Source organism: Chlorocebus sabaeus, chromosome X (genome assembly GCF_047675955.1).
Source record: "Chlorocebus sabaeus isolate Y175 chromosome X, mChlSab1.0.hap1, whole genome shotgun sequence".
NCBI lineage: Eukaryota > Metazoa > Chordata > Mammalia > Primates > Cercopithecidae > Chlorocebus > Chlorocebus sabaeus.
In genome coordinates, this window is record NC_132933.1 from 56,846,572 (window position 1) to 56,862,895 (window position 16,324).

At 36.7% G+C, this 16,324-nt stretch overlaps 1 pseudogene; it reads left to right on the forward strand.

The window, feature by feature from the left end:
• Nucleotides 1-515: 515 nt before the first annotated feature.
• LOC103232327 (ras-related protein Rab-5A pseudogene) lies at nucleotides 516-1,421 on the forward strand (annotated as a pseudogene).
• The last annotated feature ends 14,903 nt before the right edge of the window (nucleotides 1,422-16,324 follow it).

Sequence of the window (16,324 nt, forward strand, 5' to 3'; positions counted from 1 at the left end):
CCAGTGACTATTTAGTGAGGCTTTTGGAAGATTCTGTGAGTCAAATTAGCTTGGTTATTGTCTTCTTCACTACTATATTTACTTTTCTTAGGAACTACTGAGTCATTTTCCATTTTCCATATACTTTTCAGTTTCCAAAATTTTGTCCGTGTCATCTTCTCTCCCATCTTATCCAATTTTGTATGTCTGTACCTTTAAAATATCCCCTTGGCGGGGGGAGGAGGCAGAGGGAGGAGGAGGAGGAAGAATTGGTCGGAACTCCAGCGCTGGCGCTGGCGCTGGCGGCGGCGGCGGCGGCGGCGGAGGGGAAAGGAAAGAGGAAGGCTGAGCGGCGAGAGGCGGAGACGGAGCCCGACAGGGGCGGCACCACGGCACGAGCCCTGCACTGTCCAGTGCAAGGGGAGCGACGCGAAGATCAGTCGACGGCGCTGCCGCCACCACCACCGCCGTAGACACACTCTCATCCTACGGGCTACGCCTGGGCCTTGCTGCCAGGAAGCTTCGGCCCCGCAGCTCGGCTTGCTGCGGTCTTAGGTTTCTTTACCTCCAGAAAGAAGAATATTGACCCCTTGAATTCTGGAAGTTCATTGAAGAATCGGAAATTAGGGACTTATTTCAAATTTGGACATGGCTAATCGAGGTGCAACAAGACCCAACGGGCCAAATACTGGAAATAAAATATGCCAGTTCAAACTAGTACTTCTGGGAGAGTGTACTGTTGGCAAATCAAGCCTAGTGCTTCGTTTTGTGAAAGGCCAATTTCATGAATTTCAAGAGAGTACCATTGGGGCTGCTTTTCTAACCCAAACTGTATGTCTTGATGACACTACAGTAAAGTTTGAAATATGGGATACAGCTGGTCAAGAACGATATCATAGCCTAGCACCAATGTACTACAGAGGAGCACAAGCAGTCATAGTTGTATATGATATCACAAATGAGGAGTCCTTTGCAAGAGCAAAAAATTGGGTTAAAGAACTTCAGAGGCAAGCAAGTCCTAACACTGTAATAGCTTTAGCAGGAAACAAGGCCAACCTAGCAAAAGAGCAGTAAATTTCCAGGAAGCACAGTCCTTTGCAGATGACAATAGTTTATTATTCATGGAGACATCAGCTAAAATATCAATGGATGTAAGTGAAATATTCATGGCAATAGCTAAAAAATTGCCAAAGGATGAACCACAAAATCCAGGAGCAAATTCTGCCAGAGGAAGAGGAGTAGACCTCACTGAACCCACACGACCAACCAGGAGTCAGTGTTGTAGTAACTAAACCTCTAGTTTGAACTAGCTGGAAGAGTCTTCTGCTTCCTAAATGTTAATGACAATGGAATTGGAGCATTTAACCAGCCCAGTATGACTTCCAAAAGAAGAGACTTATGATAGAGTCAAGTTTCTAATACACAATTATTTTAAGTGTTTTGAACTTTAATAACATGCATGGGTCCTTCTCACTGATGTTTCAACAGTAGGGAAAAAAAGAACTATGCAGACACTTGTTTCAATGGAAGGTTAGGGGGAATAATTTCTCATCACTAGGAATATAGACAAATGACTGTCTGGACCCACACAGTTAACCAGCCCATTTCTCCACACTGGTACAGTAGTCACCTGTGAAAAAAAATTTGGAACTTACTAATTTGGGCTTTTCAAAAACATCCATTTTTTAGAAGGAGATTCTAAAGTTATTTATGATGCTTAGCCGTAGTATTCAGGCAAATGTTCATTTCTCCTGGTATCTGTATTTAAAATGTACATTCCACATTTTAATAAATTAACCACAAGAAAATAATCACACATATACAAGGTGGGGGGGTGGGGAAGAGTATTAATGGTATCAATTATAGCCAGTCCCGTTTTTTTTTTTTTTAAATGGGGTAAAAATCAAATGCAATCCCATCTTGTTTTAAGAATTTGAGAACTAATAAATGCACCTTAATGGATAGTGTTCCTTTCAAACATGTGAGTTCTTTAACAAAAATGAAATAAACCAGGTGTCTGTGATTTCTGATTAATCACTACTGGCCATTAGATAGGTTTTGTTGTTTGGGGCAGCAATGATTAATCAGAAATCACAGACACCTGGTTTATTTCATTTTTGTTAAAGAACTCACATGTTTGAAAGGAACACTATCCATTAAGGTGCATTTATTACTCTGTTTATTACTCTGCCTGTATAGCTACAGTGAAGACTTAAAGTAAATCTTGAAGTCAGGTAGTGTCAGTTCTCCAACTTTATTATCCCTCAATATTGTGTTGGCCATTCTGGGTATTTTGTCTTTTGATATAAACTTTAGAATAAGTTTGTCAATTTCTACAGATATTTGATTGGGATTGTGTGGAATCTCTAGATAAATTTGGGAAGAACTGACATGTTAAAAATATTGGTCTTTTCATGTACATAGATTATTTCTTTATTCCTTTAGATATGTGTGTGGTTTTAACAATTCTTTCGTAAGTTTTGCAGTTTTCCTCAAAATGAATGTTGTACACATGTTGTTATACTTATACCTAGGTATTTCATTTGTTTGGCACTAATGCAAATGACTTTGTGTTTTTAATTCCTAATTCCAATTGTTCATTGCTAGTATGTAGGAAAGCAACTGATTTTTTGCATATTAATCTTGTATCCTGCAACCTTGCTATAATCATTCATTAGTTCTGGGAGATTTTTGTTGTTGTTGGTTCTTTTGAGATTTTTCTACAGAAACAATCTTATCTTCTGGGAACAAAGACCCCTTTTCCTTTCTTCCAAATCTACATACCTTTTATTTACTTTGTCTTATTGCATTAATTAGGACTTCCATTACGATGCTGATTAGGATTGGTAAATGGGAGTCAGGGCATCCTTGCCTTGTTCCTGTTCTTAGAGGAAATGCTTCTAGTTTCTCAGCGTTAAATATGATATCAATTGTAGGGTTTTTGTAGATGTTCTTTATCATATTGAAGATTATCCCTGAGATTTTTTGTCATGAATGGGTATTGGATTTTGCCATATGTTTTTCTGCATCTGTTGATATCATCATAGGACTTTTATTCTTTAGCATGTTAGTGTGCTCAATTACAATAATTTACTTGCAAATGTTGAACAAACCTTGCATATGTGGAATGAATCCCACTTGGTTGCACTGTATAATTTCTTTTATATATCATTGAATTCCATTTGCTAATATTTTGTTGAGGGATTTTGCATTTCTGTTAGTGGGAGATATTGGCCTATAGTTTTTCTCTTTTTCTAATTTCTTTGGCTTTCGTATTGGTATAATATAGACCTCATAGAATGAGCTAGGATGTATTTGCTCACTTTTATTTTCTGGAAGAGATTTTAAGGAATTGGTATAATTTCTTCCTTAAATTTTTGGTAGGATTCAACCTACCAAACACTATTTCAGATTAGAGATTTCTGTTTCAAGAAGATATCATTGATTCAATTTAATCAGTTGATATTGGCATACTCAGATTATCTGTTTCTCCTTGTGTGAGTTTTGGTAGTTTTAGTCTTTCAAGAAATTGATCCATTTCATATAAGATCCATTTCATCAAATTCATGGGCATAGAGCTGTTCATAACATTTTGTTGTTATCCTTTTGATGTTCATAGGCTCAGTAGTAATGGCTTCTCTTTCATTTATGATATTAGTAATTTGTATCTTAATTCTTTTTTTCTTAGATAGCCTGATTAGAGGTTTATCCATTTTGTGGATCTTTTCAAAGAACCAGCTTTTGGTTTCATTGATTTTCTGTTTTCAGTTTCATTGAGTTATGTTCTAATTTGTATTAATGTTTTCCTTTACATTAGCCTGGGACAAAGTCTATTTGACTCTCAATGACTAGTGACAAGTCTGTCCGTTTGTGTCAACAGACTCAGTCTTTCTTCCTGTGATGAGTTAAGCTAATGCAACCTCAGGAAAGGCAGTTGTGATCTTATTTGGAAAATATGGCTTCTAGGTAGATAAGAGAACTTCAGAGAACAACTTCACTTTGTGCTTTGGGAGACACAGAGAATTGAAACAGGGGTGAGGCAGGGAGAGGTCAGAGACACCTTGAGGCTTCTTTTTCAGTTCAGCCTGTCAAAGCACCATATTTTGGGGTATTGGTTTCTGATCCCCAACACAATCAATGTTACATACTACTCTCCAAGTACTGCTTTTGCTCCAACTTGTAAATTTTAATAGGTTACATTTTCTTATTCATTTAGTTCAAAGTATTTTTAAATTTCTCTTGAGGCATCTTCTTTCATTTTTGTTTTTGTTTTTGAGATGGAGTCTCACTCTGTCACCCAGGCTGGAGTGCAGTGGTGCAATCTCGGTTCACTGCAACCTGCCTCCCAGGTTCAAGCGATTCTGCTATTGAGCCATCTTCTTTCTCTTCTTTCTCACACACAAGAGAAAGAAGTGTGTTGTTTAATCTCTAAGAATTTTAGGATTTCCCATTTATCTTTCTGCTATTGATTCCAAATTTTATTCTTTTATGGCCTGAACGCATACTTTGTGTAACTTCTACTCTTTTAAATTTGATGTGCTTGTGAGACTCATGATAATGACAATATAAAAACCTATAATAGATAAACTAATAAAAACCAACAAATTAAATACACTATCAGAGAAAAATTACTTAACTACAAAAGATGACAGTAAGGAAGAAAGGAAGCGAGGAGTTACAAAACAATCAGAAAGCAAGAAACAAAATGGCAGCAGTAAGTCTTCCCTTATCAGTAATAATACTGAATGTAAATGGACTCAGTTCTCTGATTCAAAGACATAGAATGACTTAATGGATAAAGAAAAAAGACTTAACTATATCATGCCTACAAGAAACTTACCTCACCTCCAAAGACACACATCGACTGAAAGTGAAAGGATGGAAAAAGATATTCCATGCAAGTGGAAATCAGAAAAGAGCAAGAGTAGCTATACTAACTTCAGATAAAATAGACTACAAGTCAAAGACTGTACAAAGAGAAAAAGAGTGTCACTATATAATAAAGGAGTCAATAGAACAAGAATATATAATAATTATGAATATCTATGCTCCTAACACCAGAGGTCCCAAGTATATAAAGCAAACATTAATAGATCTGAAGGCAGATATAGACTGCAACATAATAATCATAGGGGAAGTAGCACCACACTTTCAGTGATGGACAGATCATCTAGACAGAAAATCAACAAAGAAGCATTGGAGTTAAACTATCTACTAGACCAAATAGGCCTAACTGCCATCTGCAGAACATTTCACCCAACTGCTGCAGAATACACATTATTTTTTATCAGTTCATGGAACATTCTCCAGAATAGACCATATATTAGTTCACGAAACAAATCTTAAAAAATTCAAAAAGGAAAAATCATATCAAGTATATTTTTCTGACAACAATGGAATAAAACTAGAAATCAATAACAATAGGAATCTTAGTAAATTCATGGAAATTAAACAACATGCTCTTGAATGACCAATGGGTCAATGAAGAAATGAAGAAGGAAAATTAAAATGTCTTTAAACAAATGAAAGTGGAAGTGCATCATACCAAAACCTATGGGATCCAGAAAAAACAGTACTAAGAGGAAAGCTTATAGCAATACATGCCTATGTCAAAAAAGTTGAAACACTTCAAATAAGCAATCTAACAATGCACCTCAAGGAACTAGAAAAGCAAGAACAAACCAAACTCTAAACTAGAAGAAAAGAAATAATAAAGATTAGAGCAGACATAAATAAAATTGAGACTAAAGAACACAGAAGATCAATGAAAAGCTGATTTTTGAAAAGATAACAAAATTGGCAACCTTTAGGTAGACTAAGAAAAAGAGAGAAGACCCAAATAAATAAAATGAGAAATGAAAAAGGGAACATAACAACGGACACTTAAGAAATCCAAAGAATCATTAGAGTCTATTATGAACAACTATACACTAGCAAATTGGAAAACCTGAAGAAATACATAAATTCCTGGATGCATACTACCTACCAAGATTGAACCAGGATGAAACAGAAAACCTCAACAAACCAATAATAAATAATGATATCAAAACCATAATAAAAAGTCTCCTCTCAAAGAAAAGCCCAGAACTTGGTGGCTTCCCTGCTGAATTCTACAAAACATATAAAGAAGGACTAATCCTGCGTGATTTTTAATTTGATTAGATCCCTTTTTCCTGGCTTTTTTGAGATAATCATTCTTTCCTTCCCTCCTTTTTTCTTTTAATATGGTGAATTACATTATAGATTTGTTAATGTTGAACTAACTTTCCATTCTTGACATAAACATATCTTTGTCATTCTGTATTAACCTTTTTATCCATTGCTGGATTCACTTTGTTAATATTTTACTTATATTCTTTGCATTTCTTTCCTGATTTTGAGTTTGGCCAGTGACTTTATGTCCTCATTTTTTTTTCCCCCAGTTTTTGTATCAAAGTCATACCAGCCTCATAAAATAAATTTGGGAGTGATTCTTCATTTTTTCCTTCTTGAAATATATTCTGTAAGATTGGATTATTTATTCCTTATGTGTTAAGAGAAAGTTCTACATTCACTTTCTTTTGGTGGTAAATAATTACAAAAAAATTTTAACAACTTAAAACAGCACCAATTTATTATCCCACAGTACTGTGGATAAGTAAGGGGGCAGGGCTGATTTCATCTCTTTGAATCTCATAAGACCAAAATTAAGGTGTCAGTAGGGCCATATTTCTTTCTTGAGCCTCAAGGGTAGAATCCATTTTGAAACTCATCAGGTTGTAGTCAAAATTCAGTTCCATACAGCCGTAGGAATGAGGTTTCCTTTTCTTTGAATAAGATAATTAGTAACCTTAATTCCATCTGCAAAGTCCCTTTGACATGCAACATAACATATTAAAAAGCATAACACCAAGGAAAAAGATAATGGAAGCCCAAAATTCTGCCTGCCAAAAGTTCACTTGAAAAACCATTTGTGCTTGCTTTCTCTCTGTAGAAGATTCTAACTACTGATCTTTATAAATAATTATAATAATTTTAAGATTTTATATTTCTCCTTAACTCAGTTTGAAAAGTGAAATTTTTACAGAAATTTAATCATTTTATCTACATTTTCAAATTATGTATTTTTTCATAATATTATCATTTCAAAAAAATTTCAACTTCTATGTTAGATTCAGGGAGTACATGTACCGGTTTATTAACTGGGTGTATTGCGTGATGATGAAGTTTGGGGTATGATTGTTCACATCACTCAGGGAGTGAGAATAGTACCCAGTAAGTAGTTTTTCAGCCCTTTCCCCTGAGTAGTTTCCAGTGTCGGTCATTCTCATCTTTATGTGCATGTGTACATAATATTAGCTCCCACTTCTAAGTGAGAACATGTGGTATTGGTTTTCTTTTCTTGCATTAGTTTGCTAGGATAATGGTCTCCAGCTCCATTTGTGTTTCTTCAAGGATATGATTTTTTTTTTTTTATGGATGCATAGTATTCTATGGTGTGTATGTACCACATTTACTTTATCTAGTCTGCCACTGATGGTCATTTAGGTTGATTCCATGTCTTTGCTATTGTGAATAGTATGGCAATGAAGACATGCATGCATGTGTCTTTATGGTAAAACAACTCATATTCCTTTGGGTATATACTCAGTAATGGGATAGCGGAGTTAAATGGCAGTTCTGCTTCTGGTTCTTTGAGAAATCACCACACTGCTTTCCACAATGACTGAACTAATTTATACTTCCGACAACAGAGTATAAGGATTCCCTTTTCTTTGCAACCTGACCAGCATCTGTTATTTTTTGACTTTTTAATAAAAGCCATTCTGATAGATGTGAGATGATATATCATTGTAGTTTTGATTTGCCTTTCTCTAATGATCAGTGATATTGAGCCTTTTTTCCATATGATTGTTGGCTGCAAGTATGTCTTCTTTTGAGAAGTGTCTGTTCATGTCCTTTGTCCACTTTTTAATGAGGTGGTTTTATTTTTCTTGTAAACTTGTTTAAGTTCCTTATGGATACTGGATATTAGACCTTTGTCAGATGCATAGTTTGCAAAATTTTTCTCCCATTATTTGTTTATTCTGTTGACAGTTTATTTTGTTGGACAGAAGCTGTTTTAATTAGATCCCATCTGTCAATTTTTGATTTAGTCATGATTGCTTTTGGTGTCTTTTTCATGAAATCTTTGCCCATTCCTATGTCCAGGAAGCTATTGCCTACATTATCTTCCAGGGTTTTTATAGTTTTGGGTTTTACATTTATGTCTTTATTCAGTCTTGAGTTGATTCTTGTATATAGTGTAAGGAAGAGGGTCCAGCTTCAATTGTCTGCATATCGTTATCCAGTTATCCCAGCGCCATTTATTGAAGAGGGAATCCTTTCTGTATTGCTTGGTTTTGTTAGCTTTGTCACAGATCAGATTGTCCTTGGTGTGAAGCCTTATTTGTGGGCTCTCTCTTCTGTTCCATTGGTCTATGTGCCTGTTTTTGTACCAGTACCATGCTGTTTGGTCACTGTAGCCTTGTAGTATAGTTTGAAGTGAGGTAATGTGATTCTCCCAGCTTTGTTCTTTTTGCTTAGGATTGCCTTGGCTATTTCAGCTCTTTTTCGGTTCCATATGAATTTTATCATAGTTTTTTTTTCTTTTTTCTAGTTCTGTGGAGAATGTCATTGATAGTTTTATAGGAATAGCATTGAATCTGTACATTGCTTTGGGCAGTACAGCCATTTTAATAATATTTGATTCTTCCTATCCTTGAGCATGGGATATTTTTCCATTTGTTTGTGTCTTCTCTGATTTATTTGAGCAGTGTTTTGTAATTCTTATTGTAAAGATCTTTCATCTCCCTGGTTAGCTGTATTTCTAGGTATTTTATTCTTTTTGTGGCAATTGTGAATGGGGCTGCATTCCTGATTTGGCCCTTAGCTTGACTGTTGGTTGTGTATAGCAATGCTAGTGATTTTTGTATATTGATTTTGTATCCTGAAGCTTATCAGCTGGAGGAGATTTTTGGGCTGAGACTATGGGGTTTTCTAGATGTAGAATCATGTCATCTGCAGACAGAGATAATTTGACTTCCTATCTTCCTATTTGGATACCCTTTATTTCTTTCTCTTTCCTGATTGCTCTGGCCAGGGCTTCCAATACTATGTTGAATAGAAATGGGGAGAGAGAGCATCCTTGTGTTGGTTTTCAAGGAGAATGTTTCCAGCTTTTGCCAATTCAGTATTATGTTGGTCATGGGTTTGTGATAGATGGGTCTTAACTATTTTGAGGTATGTTCCTTCAATACCTAGTTGATTGAAAGCTGTTAACATGAAGGATGTTGAATTTTATCCAAAGCCTCTTCTGCATCTATTGAGATAATCGTGTTTTTTTGTCTTTAGTTCTGTTTATGTGATAAATCACATTTCTTGATTTGCATACATTGGACCAACCTTGCATCCCAGGGATAAAGTCTGCTTAATCATGGTGGATTAGCTTTTCGATTTGCTGCTGGATTTGGTTTGCAAGTATTTTGTTGAGAGTTTTTGCATCAATATTCATGAAGGATATAGGCATGAAGTTTTCTTTTTTTTGTTGCATCTCTGTCAGGTTTTGGTATCAGGAAGATGCTGGCCTCATAGAATGAATTGGGAAGAAGTCCCTTCTCATTTTTTGGGAATAGTTTTAGTAGGAATGGTAGCATCTCTTCTTTGTACATTTGGTACAAAAATACTGTGAATCTATTTAGTACTGGGCTTTTTTGGTTGATAGGCTATTTATTACTGATTCATTTTCAGAGCTCATTATTGTTCTGTTCAGGGAATCAATTTCTTTCTGGTTCAGTCTTGGGAGGATGTATGTGTTTAGGAATTTATTAATCTCTTCTAGGCTTTCTAGCTTGTGTGCACAGAGGTGTTCATAGTAGTCTCTGATGATTGCATTTCTGTGGGGTCAGTGGTAACATCCCTTTTGTCATTTCTAATTATATTTTTTGAATCTTCTTTCTTTTCTTCTTTGTCTAGCTAGTGGCCTATCTGATTAGTTTTTTCTAAAATCCAACTTTTGGATTTGTTGATCTTTTGAGTTTTTTTGGGGTCTCAGTATCCTTCAGTTCAGCTCTGATTTTGGTTATTTCTTGTATTCCGCTAGTTTGGCATTAGTTTACTCTTGGTTCTCTAGTTCTTTTAGTTGTGATTTTTAGTTGTTAATTTGAGATCTTTCTAAGATTCTGATGTGGGCATTTAGTGCTATAAATTTTCCTCTGAACACTGCCTTAGCAGTGTCCCAGAGATTCTGGTATATTGTATATTTGTTCTCATTAGTTTCAAAGAACTTCTTGATTTCTGCCTTAATTTCATTATTTATTCAATAGTCATTCAGGAGCAGTTTGTTTAGTTTCCATGGGATTGAATGGTTTTGAACACATTTTTTCATCTTGGTTTGTATTTTTATTGCACTGTGGTCTGCAATAAAGAAGGCAATAAGAAGAATACATATTCTGTTGTTTTGGGATGGAGAGGTATATTGGATTCATTTTTTTTCTAATGTTGAGTTCAGCTCCTGAATATCTTTGTTAATTTTCTGCCTCAATGATCTGTCTAATACTGTCAGTGGAGTGCTGAAATCTTCTACTATTATTGTGAAGGAGTCTAAATCTCTTTGTAGGTCTCTCACAACTTGCATTATGAATCTGAGTGCTCCTGTGTTGGGTGCATATATGTTTAGAATAGTTAGGTCTTCTTGTTGAATTGAACCCTTTATTGTTATATAATGCCCTTCTTTGTCTTTTTTGGTCTTTGTTGGTTTAAAGTATGTTTTGTCTGAAATTAGGATTGCAACCCCCGCTTTTGTCTGTTTTCCATTTGCTTGGTTGATTTTTCTCCATCCCTTTATTTTGAGCCTATGTGTGTCATTGCATGTGAGCTGGGTGTTTTGAAGAAAGCATACCATTGGGTCTTGGTTTTTTATCTACCTTGCCACTCTATGTGTTTTAACTAGGTCGTTTAGCCCATTGACATTTAAGGTTAGTATTGATATGTGTGAATTTGATCTGTCATCGTGTTTATTTTGCACACTTGTTTATGTGGTTGCTTTATAGTGCCACTAGTCTGCGTACTTCAATGTGTTTTTGTATTGGCTGGTAATGATCTTTCCGTATTTAGTGCTTCCTTCAAAAACTCTTGTAAAACACGTCTGATGGAAACAAATTTCCTAAGAATTTGCTTTTCTGAAAAGGATCTTATTTCTCCTTTACTTGTGAAGTTTACTTTAGCTAGATATGAAATTCTTGGATGGATTTTTTTTTTCTTTAAGAATGTTGAATATTAGCCCCCAATCTCTTCTGGATTGTAGAGTTTCACCTGAGAGGTCTGCTGTGAGTCTCATGAGCTTCCCTTTGTAGGTGACCTGAACTTTCTCTCTAGCTGCCTTTAACATTTTTTTTTTTTTTTAATTTTAACCTAGGAGAATCTGATGATTATGTGTCTTAGGGATGATCTTCTTCTGAAGTATATTACTGGGATTCTCTGCATTTCCTGAATTTGAATGTTGACCTCTCTAGCAAGTTTGGGGAGCATTTAATAGATGATGTCCTGAAATATGTTTTTCATGTTGTTTGCTTTCTCCTCATCCCTTTCAAGGATGCCAATATTCTGTATTTTGGAGAAGTTATGTTCATTCCATTTCATTCTTCTTTATATTTGTCTGACTGTCTTATTTCATAGAGCCAATCTTCAAATTTTGAGATTCTTTCTTCAGCTTGGCCTATTCTGTTGTTAATACTTGTGATTGCATTTTGAAATTCTTATAGTATATTTTTATAGTATATTTTTCAGCTTCATCAAATCAGTTTCTTTTTCTTACCAGCTATTTTGTCTGTTAGCTTCTACATTGTTTTATTGTGATTCTTAGTTTCCTTGGATTGGGTTTTGTCATTCTCCTGAATCTTGATGATCTTCATTCATACCCATATTCTGAATTCTATTTCTGTCATTTCAGCTAACTTAACCTGGATAATTATACTTTTTGGAGAACTAGTGCAGATGTTTGAAGGGCATAATGCACCCTGGCCATTTGAGTTTCTGGTGTTCTTCCAGTGGTTCTTTCTCATCTCTGCATGTGGGTGTACCTTTAACTGCTGGGCTTCCTCTGACTGAAGTGGTCAGGTGGGGACAGAGTGGTTGTGCTGGAGTCCTAGGCTGGGTGACCCTGCCTAGGAAGAAGTGAGGACCAGGAGAACACTCTGGTCACTTTTCTGTGAGGTGGGTGCTCTGTGCTAAGGGGCCTGACCAGCTCCTTGTCTCTGTTCTCCATGGTCTCTCCAGAGCCTATAGACAGCAAGCATGAGGGCTTTGAGACAGCAAAGTTGGTAACACACCCCTCCCACTAGGAGCTCTGTCCCAAGGAGTCACAGAGCTGCTACTGGCTTGATAACCCTGGCCAAGGGTGACTGTAGACCCAAGCTGGGAAGACCTACTCAGTGAGGAGATATGGGATCAGGGTCCTACGTAACAAGCAGTCTGGCCACTTTTCCATAGGGCTGTTGCAGTATGCTGGGGATTTGCTCCAATCCCATATCAACTTGACTTTTCCAGCACCTCAGGGTATCAACAATGATGGCTGTGAAACAGCAAAGATGGAGGCCTGACCCTGCCTCTGGGAGCTCCATCCCAGGGAAGTACAGACTTGCTGACAGCCTGAACACACCAGTAGAGGTGGTTGTAGACCTAGGCCTGAAGATTCTGCCCAGTGGGGAACTACTTCTGTCCCTAGTCACCTTGGACTTGAACCAGCTTTTTATTTCATTTATCTTTTATATTTTTATTTTCTTTCAATTTTACTTAGTTCTGCTCTGATCTTTGTTATTTTCTTTCTTCTGCTGGGTTTGGGTTTGGTTTGTTGTTCTTCCTTCAGTTCCTTGAGTTGTGACCTCAGATTGTCGATTTGTACTCTTTCATACTTTTTTATGTAGGCATTTAATGCTTTGAACCTTTTTCTTAGCACCACTTTTGCCGTATCCCACAAGTTTTGATAGGCTGTGTCACTATTATGGTTCAGTTCAAAGAATTTTAAAATTTTTATCTTGATTTCAATGTTGACCCAGTGATCATTCAGGAGCACATTATTTAATTATCATGTATTTGCATGGTTTTGAGAGCTCCTTCTGGAGCTGATTTCTAATTTTATTCTACTATGGTCTGAGAGAGTACTTCACATAATTTGATTTTCTTAAATTTACTGAGACTTGTTTTGTGGCCTATCATATGGTCTATCTTAGAGAATGTTCCATGTGGTGATGAATAGAATGCATATTCTGTAGTTGTTGGGTAGAAGGTTGTATAAATATCTCTTCAGTCCATTTGATGTAAGGTGTAGTTTAAGACCACTGTTTCTTTGTTGACTTTCTGTCTTGATGACCTGTCTAGTGCTGTCTGTGGAGTATTAAAATCCCCCACTATTATTGTGTTTCCATCTATGTCATTTCTTAAGTCTAGTAGTATTTTTTTTTTAAATTTGGGAGCTCTAGTGTTAGTTGCATATATATTTAGCATTGTGATATTTTCCTGTTGGACTATGTTTTTTTATCATTTTATGTCCCTCTTTGTCTTTTCACACTGCTGTTGCTTTGAAGTTTGCTTTGTCTGATATAAAAATAGGTATTCCTGGCTGAGCATGGTGGCTCACACCTGTAATCCTAACACTTTGGGAGGCTGAGATGGGTGGATCACCTGAGGTCAGGAGTTTAAGACCAGCCTGAGCAATATGGTGAAACCCTGTCCCAAGTAAAAATACAAAAATTAGCCTGGCATGGTGGCAGGAGCCTGTAGTACCAGCTACTTAGGAGGTTGATACAGGAGAATTGCTTGAACCTGGCAGTTAGTGGTTGCAGTAAGCTGAGATGGTGCCACTGCACTCAAGCCAGTGTGACAGAACAAAACTCTATCTCAAAAATAAAATAAAATAAAATAAAATAAAATAAAATAAAATAAAATAAAATAAAAAGCAATTCCTGCTCCCTTTTGGTGTCCATTTGCATGGAACATCTTTTTCGAGGAGTTTTTTTCTCTTTGTGTGTGTGTGTTAAGTGAGTGTAATGAAGACAGCAGATACTTGGTTGGTGAATTTCTTTCTTTTATTATTATACTTTAAGTTCTAGGATACATGTGCAGAACATACAGGTTTGTTACATAGGTATACGTGTGCCATGGTTGTTTGCTGCACCCATCAACCCATCATTTACATTAGGTATTTCTCCTAATGCTATCCCTCCCTTCCCCACCCCCAACAGGCCCTGGTGTGTGATGTTCCCTTCCTTGTGCCCATATGTTTTCAGTGTTCGACTCCCACTTATGAGTGAGAACATGCAGTGTTTGGTTTTCTGTTCTTGTGTTAGTTTGCTGAGAATGATGGTTTCCAGCTTCATCCATGTCCCTGCAAAGGATATGAACTCATTCATTTTTATGGTTGCATAGTATTCCATGATGTATATGTGCCACATTTTCTTTATCCATTGTAACATTGATGGGAATTTGGGTTGGTTCCAAGTCTTTGCTATTGTGAATAGTGCTGCAATAAACATGCATGTGCATGTGTCTTTATAGTAGAATGATTTATAATCCTTTGGGTATATACCCAGTAATGTGGTTGCTGGGTCAAAGGGTATTTCTAGTTCTAGATCCTTGAAGAATCGCCACACTGTCTTCCACAATGGTTGAATTAATTTACACTCCCACCAACAGTGTAAAAGCATTCCTATTTCTCCATGTCCTCTCCAGCATCTGTTGTTTCCTGACTTTTTAATGATCACCATTCTAACTGGTGTGAGATGGTATCTCATTGTGGTTTTGACCAGTGATGATGAGCTTTCTTTCTTATGTTTGTTGGCTACATAAGTGTCTTCTTTTGAAAAGTGTCTGTTCATATCCTTCGCCCACTTTTTGATGGGGTTGTTTGTTTGTTTTTTCTTGTAAATTTGTTTAAGATCCTTGTACATTCTGGATATTTGCCCTTTGCCAGATGGATAGATTGCAAAAATTTTATCCCGTTCTGTAGGTGGCCTGTTCACACTGATGATAGTTTCTTTTGCTGTGCAGAAGCTCTTTAGTTTAATTTGAACCCATTTGTCAATTTTGGCTTTTGTCGCCATTGCTTTTGGTGTTTTAGTTATGAAGTCTTTGCCCATGCCCATGTCCTGAATGGTATTGCCTACATTTTCTTCTAGCATTTTTATTGTTTTAGGTCTTATGTTTAAATTTTTAATCCATCTTGAGTTAATTTTTGTATAATGTGTAAAGAAGGGGCCTACTTCCAGCTGTCTGCATATGGCTAGCCAGTTTTCCCAACATCATTTATTAAATAGAGAATCCTTTCCTAATTGCTTGTTTTTGTCAGGTTTGTCAAAGATCAGATGGTTGTAGATGTGTGGTACTATTTCTGAGGGCTCTGTTCTGTTCCATTGGTATATATATCTGTTTTGGTACCCATACTATGCTGTTTAGGTTACTGTAGCCTTGTAGTATAGTTTGAAGTCAGGTAGCGTGATGCCTCCAGCTTTGTTCTTTTCCCTTAGGATTGTCTTGGCTATACGGGCTCTTTTTTGGTTCCATATGAAATTTAAAGTAGTTTTTTCTAGTTGTGTGAAGAAAGTCAATGGTAGCCTGATGGAAATAGCATTGAATCGATATGTTACTTTGGCAGCATGGCTATTTTTTATGATATTGATTCTTCCTATCCATGAGCATGGAATTTTTTTTTTTTTTTTTTTTTTTTTTTTTTGAGATGAAGTCTCGCTCTGTCACCCAGGCTGGAGTGCAGTGGCTGGATCTCAGCTCACTGCAAGCTCCTCCTCCCGGGTTTAGGCCATTCTCCTGCCTCAGCCTCCCAAGTAGCTGGGACTACAGGCGCCTGCCACCTCGCCTGGCTAGTTTTTTTGTATTTTTTAGTAGAGACGGGGTTTCACCATGTTAGCCAGGATGGTCTCGATCTCCTGACCTCGTGATCCGCCCGTCTCGGCCTCCCAAAGTGCTGGGATTACAGGCTTGAGCCACCGCGCCTGGCCAAGCATGGAATATTTTTACATTTGTTTGTGTCCTCTCTTGTTTCCTTGAGTAACAGTTTGTAGTTCTCCTTGAAGAGGTCCTGCATGTCCCTTGTAAGTTGTATTCCTAGGTATTTTATTGTTTTTGTAGCAATTGTGAATGAGAGTTCATTTATGATTTGGCTCTCTGCTTGTCTATTATTGGTGTATAGAAATGCTTGTAATTTTTGTACATTGATTTAGTATGCTGAGATTTTGCTGAAGTAGTTTATCAGCTTAAGGAGTTTTTGGGCTGAGACGATGGGGTTTTCTAATATACAATCATGTCATCTGCAAAC